General features: G+C 45.4%; 1 protein-coding gene across 3 annotated transcripts in view; it reads left to right on the top strand.

Annotated features, from left to right (window-relative positions):
- Window positions 1–2070: 2070 nt before the first annotated feature.
- GNB4 (G protein subunit beta 4) overlaps window positions 2071–11734 on the top strand; it is a 30514-nt gene continuing 20850 nt past the window's right edge. The window contains exon 1 of one of the 3 annotated variants that reach the window (XM_039713685.1): window positions 2071–2185. The gene's annotated coding sequence lies outside the window, so the exon portion shown is untranslated. Of the gene's footprint in view, window positions 2186–2299; window positions 2447–2491; window positions 2653–11734 lie in introns of those variants that run through there. The other 2 variants (XM_039713687.1, XM_039713686.1) reach the window with 2 other exon arrangements.

Genomic DNA, 11734 nt, shown 5'->3' with positions numbered 1-11734 from the left:
CCATCTGAACTTTTCTAGGGCTTTCCTTGCTGTTATTTTCCAGAGCTGTTTGAAAACACAAGATGAGAAATGGCGTGCTGATTCTGGGATGGTACCTTGTCAATAATCACTCCTCAGGATTCTGAAGATTGTATTAGGAAGAATGTAAGGGAACAAGCATATTTTAAGGCAGAACTATCCTTGCACCAGTTTCTCCCCTTTATAAAAATTTAAGTTACTTATATGGTGATACAGTGACTCTGAGACAAGTGTATTTTCCTCACAATCAAACCCGTTCCTTGTTGATTTTTGCTGTGTGATCACTCATTAAATGCAAAGTAAACAAATTGCTGAATGGCATCTGTCCTTTGGATAAATGGAAGACAGATGTATTGCAGCACAGGGAAGCACAACACAGACTTTGCAACCAGGACAGAGCTATTAAAATCATAGGCTTGAGTCAGTTAGGGAATGTGCATGTTTTTTAAGGCTGATTTAGGGTAAGCAATGAGCTGTTTCATTACAGTATGTACTGTATGTTCCAGCACGTGCTGTCATTAACACTGAGCCGTGTATCAGTAACACACTAATAGCTCAAAGACTGCTTTACTCACAGAGGTTTTGGTACTCACGGAAAATATTTTGCAAAAATTTGACAGTTTGTGTTGCTGAGGGTGTGGCAGAGCTGTGCTGAGAAGGTGCAAGCGTGCCACGGTTGGTGCTGGAGGGCTGAGCAGGGCTGCCCTGCTGAGGCTCTGACTTCTGCACAGCGTCCCTGTGCCATCAGGGCAGCAGGAGACGCTCAGAGGTGTGGCCAGGGCACCCACAGAGCAGCTATCCCTCGTGCTTCCAGGCCCCTGGCTGGCTGTGGCTGTAGTTTGGCAATTTGATGCAGCAGGAGCATCAGCCGTGGAATGGTCAGACAGATCCACAACACGACTGACAGACCCCTGGCAGGGAGCCCCACACAGGATCTGAGTGATTCCACACTTCACTTTTCCCCCCACATTACTGATCTGCCAAGTTCAGTGGAGTCAGTCCTTGCTGCTCACCAAAGAGAAGCACCACCACACCCTGCTGTGTGCTGAGGGGGAGACAGGACTTTAATTGATCACAGAATCAGTCAGGTTGGAAAAAAACTCTGAGATGATCAAGTTCAGCCTGTGACTGAACACCAGCGTGTCAACCAGACCACGGCACTGAGTGCCATGACCAGTCTTTCCTCCAACACCTCCAGAGACATTGACCCCACCAGCACCTTCAATCCCTTTCTTTGAAGAAATTCCTTCTCACGGAAGGAATGTCCAAGCTAAACATCCCACGGCTTGGGGCTGTGGCTGGTTCCTTGGGAGCAGAGCCTGGTCCCACCTGGCTGCACCCTCCCATCAGGGACTTGTGGAGGGCAACAAGATCCCCCCTGAGCCTCCTTTTCTCCAGATGAGCCCCCAGGTCCCTCCCCAGCCCCTCCAGTGGTGCCTCAGCCATGGAGTGCTGGGGCAGCAGAGGGGCTGCCTGCCCGGGGGCTGCTCAGCAACTTCAGTTCATGGAAGGCAGAGCTCCCCTGGGCTCCAGGGACATCCCTCGTCCCCATCCCCTCTCCCACCTTGCTCTCCACAGCTCCGCACCACCCATGTCTTGCTCCCTGGACCCCCATCTCCATGTGGCTGATGTCCCCCAGTGTCCCCAGCCCCAAGGGTCCTGTTCTCAGGGGAAATCTCCGGGTCCCCACATCAGCTCTCCATTCCCAAGTGTCCCCGTCCTCTTGGTCTGATGCCCTGGGGTCCCACTCCACTCAGGCCTGCCCCCATGTCCCCACAGGGACCCCATTCCCTGGTGTCTCTATTCCCCATGCCCCGTGTCCTGTCCCTCACGGCTGTCACCCTCGCTGTCCCCATGTCCCGTGTCCCGTCCCTCACGGCTGTCCCTCTCAGTGTCCCCATGCCCCGTGTCCCGTCCCTCACGGCTGTCCCTCTCAGTGTCCCCGTGCCCCGTGTCCCGTCCCTCACGGCTGTCACACGCGGGGTGACAGAAACGCCGCCCGCAGGGGGCGTGGCGCTGCGCGCGCTCTGACGTCACGCGGCGCTGCCATGGCAACGGCCCGTCACGTTGTCCGGTCCATGCGGGCGGGGCGGAGCCGCTCCCGCCCCAGCAGCGCCATGGCGGCGGCTCGGTGACACCGCGCTCCGCGGCCGCCCGGACACCGCAGGTACCTCCGCCCGGGGGATGTCCCCGCGCCCGGCCTCTGCCGCCGGGCGGCTGGGCCCCGCGGGTGAAGGTGAAGGTGAAGCCCCGGCTGGGAGAGCCCCGCGGGAGAGGGGCCGGGGCGAGGCGGGGTCCGGGGAGCGGCGGGACGGGCGGGCGGCATCACCCGGCGCGTCCCGCCCGCCCCGGAGGAAGGGAGGGGCCGGGGCAGGGCCCCGAGGCGGTGCCGGTGCGGAGCGAGGAGAGGCTCGGCACCGGGCGGGAGGTGAGGAGCGGGCGGGGCACACCCCGGGTGCGGCTCGGGGCACACCGGGGCGGAGCGGCCGGGCAGTGCCGGCCCTGGCTGCGGGGAGCGCTGCGGGCTGGGCAGGGGCCGGGCGGGCTCGGCGCTCGGGTCCGGAGCAGCCCCGGGCTCGCTCGGGCTCGGCGCTCTGTGGCGGGGCTGCGGCTCGCGCGGCTGTCGTGGCAAAGGTGAGTCGGGAAGGTGCTCCCCGTCTTTAGGAAAAGTGCAAAGTCATCAGGTGCTTTTCGTGTCGTGCTTCGTAGGTGTTGCCTCGTTTCCCCATCCGGATTTATTTTGAATCTGCTTTTTAAATTTTGCACTTGTTGCTGAGATTCTTTAATTTTTAGTTTGATTTATCTTGGAAATTGTGAAAAGCATCCAAATTGCTGCCAGCTATAGATGTGGTAGACTAGTTTATGCTGTAATATTATCTGAACTAATGCAAAATAAGCCTCTGATCCATTCCCTCCTGTTAATTACACAGTTGAGAATGTTGTCTTTTATTAGGCTGGTTATCGTAGCTTGGAAAGTACATGATTTTCCAGGATGGTTTTCAGTTCTGAAATAGAAGCAGACTAAGTCTCAAAGCTAAGTATGAGCTGAGGAAAAAACTGCTTAACTTAATTAGGTATATTCAGTTTCTGAAGCAACAGAGGGGCAGATGCTCCTCTGCTGGGTGGAGAGTACAGGGAAGGAAGAAAAAATGGTGCAGAGAGAGGACACAGGTACGAGCCTGTAAAACCCACCGTGAAAGCACGGGGAGAGATGAGAACTGTGCTGCTCATAGCAGGGACATGAGTCTGCAAAGTCATGGGAGTGTTCAGAGGAAAACCTGAAGCTGCTTCCTGACTTGTGTTAGAAACATGGGAAGTGATGTCAAAGATGGTCACTAACCTGGCAGTGGAGTGTCAGCTGCAGGAGATGCTGCTTGGAGCTGGGGGAAGTCTGGAGCTGTGCTAACAGCAGTAATAACTATATCAACAAATTAAGATGAAACAAACCACATGACAAGCACACACAGTGCTGAAAGTCTCTTAATGGGATGGGAATCTTCAGTGGGTTTTGCAGTGTTTGTTTGTGATGTTTAAGCATGATAGCTGTGGTGAGGTTAATTTGTGCTTCCAAAGAACAGACTGATGTTATCTTGGAAGAAGGGGGCTAGGGAAATGAGGGAGATCCTGAGTGTATGGATATGTCTCACTGTGTGTCTGCTCTGGTAAACTATATTTTAAATCATGATTTCTCTAAAATGAGCAGTTTTCACAGTGGATAGTGTAGATGGGTTATACAGATTTCATAGGCTGAGAACTAAGGCTGCTGTAATAGCCTATAGTATATACCTTTCACCTGTTAAACATGAAAAAAATTGAATTTCAAGTTACAGATGTCTTTTTCTCTCTCCTGTTGTTAAAGTGCTATGGCAAATAGCTGCTGCTCTGTGTACTTCAGCCCTTTCCTGAGTGCTTGGGAAGTTGATCAGGTCATTTAAATCTTAAATAAAAAAATGCTGGCTGCAGATGTCATGTGTTATATTTATGTTGGATAATTAAAGTTTCAACTGTATTTTTATGTTGCTTAGTTGAGGACTGATGCATCTTGTGTTTAATTTGTCCAAGTATTTTAATTTTCAGGTTTCTAAAGAAAAATGTAGAACTCAGAAACCTCACTAGAAAACCTTGCAAAAATATTTTTGAATACAGAACTGTATAGTACTCTCCTGGACCATTATGAAAAATGGCACAAAATTTATGCATATAAGATTCTGAAGGTGAATACGAAATACAAATAAAAAAATCCCAGTATCTAGAGAAATTATTTTCTTCAGTTACTCTTCTTTTCTGACAGAGTCTTTAATTTATGACTGTTGTGCTACTGAAGGCAGTAATTTATATTTTTTTTATACCCCAAAGTGACTTTGAAATGTCTTATCAAACTAGCAAGAAATTCAGAATCTCTGAGCTTGAGGTGCAGTGCATGCTCCTAGGAGGTAAATACTTCAGGACAGTGATAATGCAGTGATTGTGTTTTGTACTTGACACTGTCTGGAAATATCAATGCTCAGATTAATGCAGCTCCCATTAATCTGGAACCAGCTGTTTAGAAAGCATGCATAGTATTGCTAATCAAGAAAACATTTTCTAAGTTCCACCAAATTTTTTCTCTATTCTAATTGGATGCAAACCTGTCACTTACTTCATCTTCGGAAGTGTGTAATTAAATTTAGTTGTTATTGTTTTGTTCTTGTAGGAAACTTCTGTGTTTTGCAACCCAGAGTTTTGTAATAGAATTTACGTGAAAGATGTGAAACAGAACTACAGCAAATGCTCGTGAAAAGCACAGAATGTGTGCTGTTCCCTCGAGGCTGTGCTGTGGTACCTGATGGTGGTGCAGAGGAATTCATGGAGAATTCTGGATAGCGGGAGCAGGGCTGCCCTGAGCTGCAGCTTTAATTAAAAAAAAAGGATGGCACTGCTCAGGGGTGGGGTCGTGTCTTCAGCAGTGTTTGAACAGCTGAGCTGGCTTTGCAGAGAGCCTGAAACAGAAGAGCCAGAGGGGAACCTTGGAAAGGTGTGAGGGAGTGTCAGCTTGGGTGCCCCCAGTGACACTGGGTGTGCAGGTGGAGTTACCCTGGCAGTGCCAGAGAGCTGGGCTGAGGGTTTGTGAGAAACACAATTAACACCACTGCAGGTGGACATGGGCTGGCAAATACTTAGGCAGTTAATTGAAGATGGTTTCATTTCCTTTAAGGTGTCTGGGCTTCCAGAAGTTTGTGAGATGCTGACAGGCACTAAGCCAGATTTTGATTCAATTACTATAACTCTTGCAATCTTTTGCCTTCCAAAAGGGCTTAAACTGGAAAGAAGGGGGAAAATGGAAGTGCCTGATTGTACTGTAGAGCAAAAGGCACTCTCAAGTGCCACCTATTACATAAAATTAGTTCTTTGGAGCAAAACAGGTTTGACAATTTGCAGGAGCTATTTTCCCCCTCCTTACATTATATCTCAGACAAATATTAATCATATGGATTTTCAGTGTAAGCCAAATGTTTGAGTCATTGTGAATCCCAGTGTTTTGAAACATTAAAAGAGCTGAGTAATGTTAACATTGAAATTATTTTATAAGATTTTAATTTTCAGATGGGGTGGGGAGGAGAACAAAATGAAATCATAAAATCAATCCCAGGATTGAATGTGCTTCTTAAATGAGATTGGTCTTGGAGCTGCTTTCAGTGACTGTCTTGGCAGCTTTACAAGAACAAATCACCTCACTGCAATCAGCAGTGGGAACTCTTGGACCTGCCTGGTTTGTTTTCATCATGCAGGCATTAATTCAGGTGGTCAGCATCTAGTCTAGCACAGCATCCAACCAGTTTCAGGGTAACCATTAATTCAGGTGGTCAGCATCTAGTCTAGCACAGAGCATCCAGCCAGTTTCAGGGTAACATGATGATTTAATTCTTGTTGGATTATTTTTTGTATATTGATTTTCCTGATATGTATATATGTAGTAAGTATTTCTAACATAAGTTGCACTTTTCTAATTTTATGCTTATATATTGAAATGCAATTTGTGTGCATTTGAAGTCTTGCATTAATTAAAGATACTCTTTTATGATCTGTTGTTGAAACATATTTAAAATTGGTCTGTTTAAAAGAAATATTTGATCAGAGTATCTTTCTGGTGACCCTTTGTGTCATAATTGGTTGCTTTAGGTGATTGTTCATATAAAACAGTTTTATTGCTAGCTTGGAAAAGGAGGACATTTTTCTTTCAGTTCTTGATTTAAGTTGAGCTTAGATGTTACTGAGCTGAGAAAAATATTCAGATTCTATGTATAGATGTTATGCTTGTCAAAATCCAGTTTCACACACTAAATTTAATGTGTACCTAGTGATTTTGATCAGTGCTGATGATTTGACTTAAAGATTTTGACAGTGCAATGTAATGTCACGGCACTAAAAATTAGTAAGTTGGAGTACACCAGATTTTAGGTAGTTAAGTTCTGTAAAAGCTTTCTCTCCCTCCAAAAGGTATGAATTGGGTTTAGGATCATGGATTTATTTATCTGGTGTGGCTGCTGAGGAGGCAGACTGGAGCCCTTCCCTTTGCTTGTGCACAGTGCTGATGGGAAGATCAAGTTTTGTTTTAATCTCAGCATTAGGCCCGATAAGGCAGAGTTAGAAAAACAGCACAGCAAAGTTTCCATGACAGCATGAAGTCCAGATGCCCTAGAATTTCAAGAAATTAATCATGACGTTAGTAGCATTTTATTCCATTGAATGGTAGGAAGGGCACAGCAGGGGGTTGGGTGCTCCTGACAATCTCAGGGAGAGGAGCAGTGGTCCACAGGGAAGTGTTACAGCTTTTTCTAGGACACAGTGCCTGTTTTCAGTCTCATTTGTTGGACAAGAAACTTTATCATTGCTTTTTCAAGTAGTTTTAATACAAGGTGTCTAAATACAAAATTAATTGAAAGTATGGAGAATGAGATGGGCCAGAGGTAAAACTGTGGCTTTGGTGCTACAGACACAACCTTAATTTCTAAGATAGGCACCAGAAAAGGGGAAACTCCTCTTTTGTCTTGGAAGCATCCCAAAAGAGGGAGCTGGATTATTTATTTATTTTTATACAGCAAAATAAAAATAAAATTTCTAGTCCAGAGTAAATGTCCTGTAAATGTGTATTTGATGATGTGAGTGCTTCACTGCAGTTGCCCACACTTTAGGAAAAAGCAGCTAATTTGTAAGGTCAGGTAGCTGGAGATAGGAAGTGATTAATGCTTTTTTTCCCTGCTTATCTGTTAGACATTCTTACAAATGCAGATAGATGGGCATCAAAAGCCAAACATGCACTTTGAGAAGGGATGGAGTGAAGAAAATTGACTTTTCCTGGTGGTGCTGCTTCAGAAGCTCAAGGAATTCTGTGTTCTCAGTCTCTACAGAAACCTCATGGCCCCGAATCGTGGAGCTCTGATAACCGTGACAGGATGAGCTGAAAGGCCAACAGCCTTAGCAAACAGTTTAATTGCTGCAGAGTTTCAGAGTGTTTGCTTGTGTTTGCCTTTTCATTGAGTCAGGCATCTCTGTGCTTGGCATGGAGCTCCTGGCAGCAGAGTTTAAGAGTCTTTAGCCATTTTTACCAATCCATCAGTCACCATTGCTGAGAAGAACTCGAGTGGTGGAATGCATATCTCAAACATTAATCCCAAAAGGCTTCCAGGAGCAGTGTCTGCTCTGTGGTGAGGGCTACAACAGATGGATTTGGCTGAGCTGCTGACCTGGCTGACCATGACTGAGACATGGAGGCAGCATTTACAGCAACAGAGTTCCAGTGGATTGGAAAGACCCTTGAGCAAAGCAGGTTGTGGAGCCGTGGGCTCTCTCCTGGCCATGGTGCCTGACTCATTATTCCTGTCTATAACCTTAGGCTTTGTCTCCAGAGGGGAATTCTGCTATTTATAACCTTGTGAGCACCATGTGTTCATAAAAAAGTTTTCATATAAAAAATAAAAAAGTTACACTTCGTGGAAAACTACTACAAGTGGGAATTATCAATCAATACTGTGCTTCTTTGAAGCAGCAGTCTGTTTCTCTTTTATCCTCTTCTGTTGGAAACTTAATCTGGGGCCATTTTCTTTCAGGCAGATAGGTAATTTCTGACTTTGGACCAGTTAAAAATTACTTCTGCAAAGTCAGCCTTTGTTTTGAGAACCCTGCAAGTGTGGAGATAATTAGGAACACAGTGCTACTGATTTCCTTAACATCACTTCTTTCTTCAGTACTGGATGTTGTATCTTCTTTAGTAAGTGACTGTTTGAAAACAGATATTACTGCTTGAGAAACATCAAAAGCAATTCCAAGGAGTGTAGATTAGATATATCAGTCTCATCACAAGTGGTACCACAAGTGGCTACACAGCCCCTGTGCTCTTAATCCTGTATTTGCAGTAATAGGGGTGAAAAAACAGTACATAGGGTTTTTACTCCCTAGCGTTTGATTTCTGATCATTCTGTAGTGTGAGGTTTAGGTAGATTTTTTGAAGTATATGCATCTCATATAAATGTGAATCTCAAAAATTACTTTTTTTTAGAAAAGCCTAGTAAGGTAGCCTGAACTCTAGTCTGGAAGAGAACTTAATTTTCCTGGCTTCAAATCACACGTAATTGACCAGAAATGTATTGTGAACCAAAAGCAACATTGAAATGAGACCTGAGGGCAGTAGTTTTATCCGACCTTTGGATAATTGGTATTTCTGAAAGCTCAGATGTTTGTGTTGCCTTGTTGTGCAGTGAAAGGGTGCAGCTGTAGCTGCCTTCAGCTGCGTGGGGATGAGCAGCACATAATGCCTCGCTGTCACTGCCGTACCAAGGGGGTCCTGGGTGCTGGCTGGGAGGAGGGAAGGGCTGGGGACCACGGATCCATCCAGTGCACAGCTTCTTCATGCTGCTGGTGGGTTTGAAAGGATATTGTGTGTGTCTGTAACTGGTACTGCTGGGCTTTCTGCTCCTCAGGAGAGTGAGAATGCTCCACTGGCAAAAACTCAGCCAGAAATTACTGCAGGCAAGTGAACAGTCACCTGAGATGAATGGAGGCACTTTTCCTGTAGACACTACATTTTCTCTTAATGTGTATCTTCTCCGTTGACTTTAAACCTCAAATTTTCAGTGCACTTGGTGCTTTTTATGCATGCTGTGCAGTCTGCTCACTCTCAGATAACAGGAGGCTGCTTCAGTGATCTTTTGTGCCTCTAGGTGCCAGACCAGATTTTGTATGCATAGCACTGCATGGCCCTACATGATGCCACTTCAGTAAATACCAATGCATTAGCCCCTTAAAAAAATCTGAAGTCAAACTTGCTTAGAGATGGGTTTAAATGTAAATGAGGGTCTTTCAGAATGACTTTGAATTGTCACTCTGCAGTACACTTTTCCTACTAAAATGTTAAAATGGCTCCTGGGTATGGCTGGGTATTTGAAGAGACAAAAGCCCTCAGCTCACTCCATATGTGTGCCCACCTGTCTGTCCCCAAGGAAGAAATTGGACTGGAACCATCTCTGTCTTCTTACTTAGGGTTATATCTTTCTGCTTCATTAAGATCTTTCTTGCCATTTCTTACATGTTTTGAATTGCAAAACCAATAATAATTTTTTCAGTGGTGGTGTGTCCTGAGGTCAGTGAACCAAGTTTTTACTGCGGAATCATTATTATAGTCACTAAAGACAAGATAATTTGAATTTCACATGTAGTTCTGTTTGCAGGGAGTGTGATAAAAATAAATCTGTGCTTATGTACCAAAACATTTTGACCTGGAAACGAACATAATGAATATAAGATGCAAGAATGTTAATTTTGGAAAAATCGCTGTTGGACTGTGAAATATTCATGACTAAAAAATTCCTTCCTTCCTGTGCTTTTCTCAGCCTTATGCTTAACACTGAATTTCTTGAGGCTCTTTTTCTAGAATCTAGTGTGGGTTAAAAAGAGTAAGGCCTTTCTGTATGTGTTTTATGAATGTACTTGGCTTAGACCTCAGCTGGGTCTTAGAAATAAACTCTCATATCTCTGAGCTTAAGAAAGCAGTCTCATGAGCTGTCAGCCAAATGAAGGATAACAGTCTCAAGTCAGCGATTTTTTTTTACTAGTAAACTTAAGAATCACTTCACTTCAATTTCTAAACTGATATGTCTGTTTTGTGACAAAGTGCTGTCAACAAGGTCAGTGTTTGTTGGTCTGTTTGTCCTCCATGGAAACCATCATCAAACCAGTCACCACAACCAACATGGGCTGTGCCCTGGTGTGCTGGGGCTGGTCCCGGGGAACCATTGGTCTGTTTGTCCTCCATGGAAACCATCATCAAACCAGTCACCAAAACCAACATGGGCCGTGCCCTGGTGTGCTGGGGCTGGTCCCGTGGAACCACGGCGTGGTTTGGGTTTGGGTTGAAGGGGACCTTGAGGATGCCCCAGTTCCAGCCTGGCCCTGTGGGTTCCCTCTCTGAGCCGATGGTTTGAGATGCAGCAGCACCACGGGACGTGCTGGAGCTGCTGCTTCCTCTGCTCCCCTTTGGCTGAAAAACACTCCAGGGTCATGTTCACAGTGCTCACTCTGAAGGGAAATGCAGAGCTTTAAATTATGTTCATAAATCCAAGTAGTTCTTGTGCTGTACAGAAGTGTTTTGATGTGGCAGGCCTTATTTCAAAGTCCTGTTAAAATCCCTGGTTGAGTGTGTACATGTGTATAAAATGGCACACATTTCTGCTTTTTATGATGAGTGGGTCTGAGGTGTTTTGGAGAATCGAGGGAGGAGCAATATTTGTTGACTTGAAAGTGCTGGTGCCACCCTGTTGGTGGGTGGGGTTGTGTTCCTGATGTGGCTGCTCAGGGCATGTGAGCACACCATGAGGTGAGACTCAGTCCCACTCCTCTGCAGCTTGCTGGAGTCTCTCGTGCCCTCCCATTCCAGCTGTCCATGCAGTTTTTGAGCACACGCATCCATTGGTCCCTTGGAATTGGGGATGGTATCTCTTAGAGGAATGGGTGTTTAAGTGAGCTCTGCTCATACCCTTCCTCTCGAGAGGCGTTGGTTGATTATTTCCTGTTTTTGTACCAAAGCTATAATGGAGACATATCACTTTAAAACACTTCCAAAATGTGCAGAAGTGCAACAATAGCACTGACCTCAGCGAGCGAGGTCACACCCAGGCTGCTTCCTGTTTTCTTCTTGGGGAGACCAGAGGCCCTGAGCATGGGAGAGCTCTCCTTGCATCTGCTGGGGATGGGAAATCAGAGTGGCAATTAATTCCTTCTGACAAAGTGAACATATAAAAATCTTAAGGATGACATTCAGTTAGGATTTCCAGGCTTGTTTTCTAAATTGTAACGTTTTTTTTGAGGAAATAACCCATTATTTTCTTACTTAACTGATGTGTGTAAGATGTTCTGCAGTTAGTGCACTCCTCAAAACATCCATTAAAAATAAAGAAAGGAGGGAGATGCACTGAAGAGGTTTGAGAGGAGAGACCAAGGTACACAGTGGGGCAATTACAACCCTTACATACTGTTATTTCAACTTACCCCAGCATTATTCTCCTGGGATTCAAGTATTACTTGACCAATATAAAAGCTCCTTGCTTTGTTGTCTTTGTTTGTTGATGCAGTACTGCTACAAGTCAGAACAAAGAAGGCTTGGGAGAATGGATAGCTGGAAAGGTCTTTGAGAAACAAAGGAGAGGCAGCATAGGGCAAAGGTATAGTAAAAAAAGCCATTAAA

The sequence above is a fragment of the Passer montanus genome, unplaced genomic scaffold, assembly GCF_014805655.1.
Source record: "Passer montanus isolate IOZ18808 unplaced genomic scaffold, ASM1480565v1 scaffold29, whole genome shotgun sequence".
NCBI classification, from domain to species: Eukaryota; Metazoa; Chordata; class Aves; order Passeriformes; family Passeridae; genus Passer; species Passer montanus.
This window is presented reverse-complemented; position numbering and strand designations above follow the sequence as displayed.